Below are 7,482 nucleotides of genomic sequence, written 5' to 3'. Positions count from 1 at the left end.
TAATCACCCAGTTACGTTGTGACGTTTGATAGCACACAAGGTGTTCCTTCGGTATTCGGGAGTTGCATAATCTTATAGTCATAGGAACATGTATAAGTCATGAAGAAAGCAATAGCAATAAACTAAACGATCATAGTGCTGAGCTAAAGGATGAGTCTAGTCCATCACATCATTCTCTAATGATGTGATCCCGTTCATCAAATGACAACACATGTCCATGGCTAGGAAACTTAACCATCTTTGATTAATGAGCTAGTCAAGTAGAGGCATACTAGGGACACTCTGTTTGTCAATGTATTCACACATGTACTAAGTTTCCGGTTAATACAATTTTATAATGAATAATAAACATTCATCGTGATATAAGAAAATATAAATAACAACTTTATTATTGCCTTTAGGGCATATTTCCTTCATCCCATGCCACTCTTACTTGATGGACCTTACCCGATGGGCCATAGCTGATGTCGCGGCTGTTCGATATCTGGACATACGCCGGAGCACCTGGTTAACGAGTGCTCGTTCGCGAGCCTCACAATGATCAACGCTACCAGGCGCGCTCTCAGCCACCTCACCACGTGTCACGCTTTGGGCGCTCCCTCCGAATTTTTTTTATTTTTCCGCACGCGTTTTCGGCTTTTAAACGGTTTTTTCTTGTTTTTTCTCGACATTTCGGTTTTCCACAAGCCTTCCTTAACTTTTGGAACAAAAATAAATTTCAATTTTTTGCGGGAAAACACATTTTTTCCATGCGCCATAGGCACGGTTTTACTTCCATGAAAGACACATTTTTCCTTTCGTGAGAGGCATGACCATGACTCTTGGAAATGAAAAAAAAATGTGTTTTCTGTTTCTTTTTTCATCCGCCAGAGGCACGATTTTTCTTCCGCGGGAGGCATGTTTTTGCTTCCGCGAGAGGCACGACCATGACTCTCGGAAATAGAAAAATGTGTTTTCTCGTCTGGTTTTTTTGTCTTGTTTTTTTCGTGAAAAAATTCGTCAAAACCTATCAACATGGGATCTAGTTTTGAAGATATCGACGCGAGAAATGCAACGGTGAAAACGGTTCGATATTTGGATGCACGGTTTAAGAGATAAAATATTTTGAATAAACGGATTTACGAAAAAAGGAAAACTATCAGGTTGCGACAAGTGGTACACATACACTTGTCACAAGCTGGAAAGGTGGGAGTAATCTTTGTGAGGAGTACCCCTCAATTAGTGATTTCGGACATACACTTATCCTTCACACTTTAGGGCTGGGTTTTAGGAGGTTTTGTTTGTACAGTCTGGACATATCGGTATTGTCATCTGGCGAACATTAGATTTTTAGGGGGTCATAGCGAATGCCCTCGCAACCATTGGATCGTGATCAAGCCGTGACAATGTCCTAGGAAAAATTGCCTTCTATATCAAAAACTACTGCCGTGCTCTTATGAAGAAAAATGTCATCCCAACATAACTAAAACCATCATAAAAAAACGTTCGCAAATGCCAAACCCTCCCAGCGAGCGCTCGCCAGCTATTGGGGTTCGGATATCCGAGGCAGGTTTTGGGTATCAGATTTTCTATATTTTTCTTTCCTATTCCCTTTTATTTTTATTTTCTTTGTATACATTAACTTTTAAAGTCCCCTAAAAAACTAACATTTTTAGAATAGGTGTTGATCATTTTACAGTACACAAGAAACATTTGTATGTATGAAACACAAACATTTTTAAAATTACCGTAATAAATTTTCCTATTTTAAAAACTGATTAAAATTCCTATTTGAATTTTGTAGAATGAAAAAAAGGACACAAAACTAGTCATGGGACCAACAAGGGAGCCCATGCAATTCCTTTCCTATCCCTCGCTATAAGCGTAGAATAGGTGTAATCCCGTGCTATGATCATACCAAGGAATTGGTGCTGGGTTGTATAAAAACTACTGATAATACTTGCACATTGCCGAGGGGATCGTTGATATTTCTTTGATAATATTTTAATGAAAATTAAGATAGATACTCCCTCCGATCCTTTTTACCCGCGCATAAGGTTAGTCAGGCTAGTCATAGTAGAGAGTAACTTAGACTAGTAACGTACATATGTTACTAGTCTATGTTACTACCTCCATAGTGGGAAGTGTCATAAGTGTAGTAACATACATATCTTCATTTATTGCTTTGTAGACACAATTTATATTGAAAAGCGCTATGTGATGGTAACATATTATGTTACTCTATTTGTCTCTCTCTTTTTTAATTACACGACACATCATCTTTTTTGCTTATGTGGCATTTATTTTACTACTTATGTTACCCCCACTATGACTGTAGCGACCCGACCCCAGACAGTCAAGTCTCTGTGCTTAAGTGTCATCCCTGAATCGGTATGCTGACACACACAATACTCGAGGATTTATAACAAAGGTAAATCACATGTATAAAATAACGTAAATACTATTACCTCAATCCAAATAGCGGAAGTAACAAGGTTGTGGATTCCCACCAACACCAACGGCAAAGTTGAGTGTAGAAATCGTAACCCTAACGTATCAATTACTCGTCATAAGAATCCTGCAACATGAGACGTTGCAGCCACAAAGGGTCAGTACATTGAATGTACTGGCAAATTCACACCAAAGGATAATGATGAATAATAACTATCACTACATGCATATATGGCTGGTGGAAAAGCTCTATGGTTATAATGTTCTTGCGAAAAGCCAATATTTCCCTGCTGCAAAGGAATATATTTTATTTAACTACAAATTTGGTTGAAAATTATTGAGAAGGTTCCTCCAACTCAATCCCAAAATAATAATCATTAACCCAATCAAATTAATCATTAAAGTGTTGAGATCAACATGAATATCCAAAGACCAGAGACTCAACATTGTCCATAACCGGGGACACGGCTAACCATGATTAGTTTGTACACTCTTCAAAGGTTTGTGCACTTTTCCCCACAAGACTCGATCTCCTCCGTTGAATTTCTCGCATTACATGGTGTTTGAGAAACGGATGACCGAGACACAGTCTTTCAGAAACATTAACTCTTTACTCCGGGCAAACCATACCAACCTACATCCCTCTACCTGCTGATCCGCCTCTTCAAGAGCTCATGCAACTTACTCAACTATGCCAGAGTCCATAGTAGCTTGTGGTTGCACATGGAAGTTTCTAGCATGAATAATCTTATGATCCCTTTGAGCCTGGGTGGCATTCCATAGGGTGATCACACGGGTCCTCCGGGATCCCCTTGGGCAGGCACTGGGTTCTCCAGGTGCCCGGGCAAACCACTAGGTGCTCCAGGGTTCCCTAACCAATCCACCCAGATGTGTATTAAAGTAGCCACCTTAAGTTAACCATTAATTATCAACTCTCACATCTGTCATGAATACACTCAACCAAATCCACGTCTACGAGCATAGCATAGCAGTATAAGCATAACGTATAAATAACTCCCAGGGTTTGATACAGGACAATAGGTTCTATCTCATCAACTACTTCCCAATACCCACATGTTATCAAATCCTAACCATGCAATGTTTGAGGGTGAAACTAATGCATAAAAACTGTGTATGAAAGGGATATGATCAAGGTGTGAACTTGCCTGCAATGTTGATGAAGCTGATTCGCACTCAACACTCTTGATAGATCTACTCGTCACACTCCGGTCAATCTACCGTAAGCAAGTAATGGTAACCACACATAAGCAATCACTCAAAAGATCGGAAAGAACGAAGAAGACAATTCAGAAAACATCAGAACCAAGTAAATAACTCTTGCAACATAAAACAATTTCTAAAAGTACCAAAGTTATGTCAATTTGGCCTTATCAGAAAGTTTAGGTCAAGGGCTTCCATTTGCAAAAAGAATCAACTCAAACGGACTTATAAAACTCAAGTTACGATCAAACGAAGTTTGAATTCAAATCTGGTCTAATTCAAATTTTAAACTTTCAAAAACATGTTTGAGTTGGATTACTGGATAGAGGGGATCATAACGAAGACGTGAGCGTTGGTTTCGTTGGATTTGGACAAACAAGTGAAAAGTTACGAAGGTTTGAAGATCAGGGCTAAACGGTAAAGAAACTAATTACGGATAGGTCCGTGACTAAAACTAACAGAAAAAGAAAAGACTAAATAACGAACGTTCATTTATAAGATCTAAACAGTGGACGTTCGCTGTTTAATAAAAATAAAAAAAATCTAGTCTAGGGTTTTAAAAAAACGAATTTAAAAGAAATACCAGATCGGTTTTCTTGGGTTATACCGCTTTGGGAGAGGGGAAACCGGCGGTGGCGGTGGCGGTGTTCTCCGGCGAGCGGGGCAAGGCGAGACGGCGGCTCCGGCGCGGTTGTGGGTGGCGGGGCAGACGGCGGACGGCGGCGGAGCTCAGGCAGGGGTGCGGTGGCGCGGCGAAGCAGGCGAGCGGCGCGGTGGGGCAGCTACTGCGGCGGCGAGGCGGCGAATTGCAGCGGCTGCACGAGGCGAGGGGCGCGGCGCTCGAGGGAGGAGAAACGGGGCGGTGGATCTCGCCTTTTAAAGGGCGAGGGGAGGAGGTGGCGTGGAGGAGGGGGCGCGGGGTCGACGCGGAGTTCGGCCGGACTCTGGCTGGTGGCGGCGATGCTCGGGACTCCGTCTCGAGCTTGGGGGCGGTGCGGCGCGGCTGGGCCGGCCGAGTCGGAACTTAAAAAAAACATTTGTCTAGACAAACTAAAATAAATAAAACAAAATAAAAAAATATTATATAGGCATATAATATACCAAAATTTGCAGAAAAAGATTTTCTACAACCTGGACATTTTTATAATGCCAAATAAAATCCACAAAAATCTAAATAAAGCAAAGAGTGCTACTGCTCTAATAAAATCTAATAAAAATCATTTTAAAAATACCAAAATGATTTCAAATTTATTTATCTCTAATTTTCTGTTGTAGGGAATCATGTTACCCTATTTTCCATATATTTTTATTTTGGAGAAAAGTAATTTGAAGAAAACTCAAATAACTCCAAATTGAAATTAATTTCCAGAAGGACTTTAAATTTGATCCTTTTAAACTCCCAACTCATATTTCATACGTTTTGAAGAAGTCATATTATCTTCTCTCGTGAAAATCATTGAGTTGCTTAAAGTTTCTGAATTTGAAAATAATTCCAAATTGAATTCAAATATTTTCAAATACCCTTTTCATTTAATTAAATGGAAGAAGTCATGTCATCTTCTCTCTAGGGTTTTGTATTTGAAAAGAATTTGAATCACGGAGATCAAAATGAAAATGAAAGTTTGGGAAAGTCCTTTTATTCCCTCTCATTTAACTTTCAAAAGGTTTCGAATTTCACTCAATTTCAGTTAATCAATCATGGAATCACTCAAATCTATCTATTTATATAACATTCCAAAATTTAGAATTTTGGGATGTTACAAACCTACCACCCTTAAAATGAATCTTGTCCTCGAGATTCGGAGAGGCTAGATAGAAATAGGTTAGGTTTGGGGTCTTCTCAAAATCCATCGATCGTCTTCGGGGGGTCTGGGGTGCTACCACCCTTAGAAACATGGTAACGGTTCCATGTAAACTCATATACTCCATCCTTATTATTGACAGTGTCGGTCTTCCCAGATCTCGGGAAATTCCATCTCTGGGCTCTTCCGATAGTGGCATAACCTTTACCGCAATTCTTTTGTCCTTTTTCTTGGTAGGGTTGTTCTGAGACTGGGTCTTCTTAGCTGACGGGTCTGACGCCTATACTAAACAACTATCGACATCTCATGGTGGTCAACCATTTATGGCTTCTCCTGCAGGAAATGGGTCTAGGCTTCATTCTCACCGTATGACCTACGATTGGCAACAACTGCCTTGTACAAGGGAAAATGATTATACCATTCTAAGGTTTAAACAAGGGTTAATATCGTCGTCTATCTACTATAGGTAAGTCACTCAGATTTACCATCCCATATAGCAAGGCGAATAATAAGAGTAAGTCGGTATGGTGATCAATCCATCCCGCACCCAAATCATTACCTTGTACATGGTTTAGCGAATCTCGCATTCTAACACTCGGTCATCCTCACAAGCATTGCAGAATTTCTCTTGTCGACGAACTAAGTTCGGATAAATCCATGGATTCTGAAAGCCAAACAAACATCTATCGTTCCTTCACAACTCTCATGTTTTGAGTTACTCCTATAAAATCTTCTCTTGATAAAATCGTAACTTCTTCTAGGGTTTTTCCTTCAGCAAGAGTGTGCTTGCTTCTTGGCAGGTCCTGGGGCCTGTGGGTTATGGCCCATCTCATCACTTGTAAACCTTGAACTCATCATCGGGGCAACTGATCACTACTCCGACATCCAACCTCCCAGCATTCTTAAATCCATCCGATTCTACTGTCTTCCTTTCTTCTATTGGCACCAAACTAAGACGTGATTACTCCGTCTCATCATGGAGTTACAATTGCTCCATATTACCAACATCATACCTCCTTTATATCAAATGGTACTTCCTTCCTTCAAACTCTCGGGGTATCACACATATCGAGATAAAACTCATACTTAATTTTGTCAAAAATCCACTTCATGGAATATCCTCATCCTTTCCAGGGGTCAAGTGTCCTCACAGGGTACTACCACCCTTAAAATGCACAAATCTTCCATAGACCCTATTTCTCATATCCTCAAAAATAATAAAGATTCTTTCTTCATAGAGTAACTACTCAAAAAAATCCAAATCAGTACCAACGATGCTAACTTTATTGATTCTCAAATTCTTACAATCTCCTGCATTTCCATTACATGCCTCAACTCACCACCTCAAATATAAAAGAAAATGTTCTCACTACTACTACTATACTTCTCACAAACACAACTAATTATCACAAGTCTCCTTCTCCTCGGGGCATTCTCTGGAAAAATGCCCTGCTCCATTACAAGGAAAACATATTACTTCTGATAAGTCTCGAGGTTTCCTTTTTGGGCAACTGCTGAGGTAGTGCCCTGACTTCTTGCACCTGTAACAGGTGATATGACTCAGGTCCTTCCTGGAATCCAATCTGCTTCTCTTCCTGGACTTTTCCGTTCCAATCAGGGTTTCTATTTCCTGTGGGTCATATTCTACTTCGTTTGTCGGAAATTCTACTAGATCCCCCTTCAAACAATTCTGGGAGATGTGTCCTTCTTCTCCACATGAGTAGCATGACGTGGTGCAGGGTTCAATTTTGTTTCCTCTGTGTGTGTCCTCGACATCTTCCTTCATCACCGGTTCTTCTACAATTTCTATGAGGGCTCCTTTCATTGCTTCTTTCTTTTGCTGGATAGTTCTTTGTACCATAGGGTAAATATGACACTAAGCAGGGTAGTGGGTAGTCCCTTCACACAAGAAACAAGTGATATACCTAGTTGGGCATTCTTCAGCTGGGTGACTTCCTTCACATTTAGGGCATTCATCCTTGTGTCCTATTTCTCCACAGAGCTTGCATGCACAAGTTTTCTTCATATC

Source organism: Triticum dicoccoides, chromosome 7A (genome assembly GCF_002162155.2).
Source record: "Triticum dicoccoides isolate Atlit2015 ecotype Zavitan chromosome 7A, WEW_v2.0, whole genome shotgun sequence".
Lineage (NCBI taxonomy): Eukaryota > Viridiplantae > Streptophyta > Magnoliopsida > Poales > Poaceae > Triticum > Triticum dicoccoides.
The sequence above is the reverse complement of the archived record's forward strand: the minus strand, read 5'-3'. Positions refer to the sequence as shown.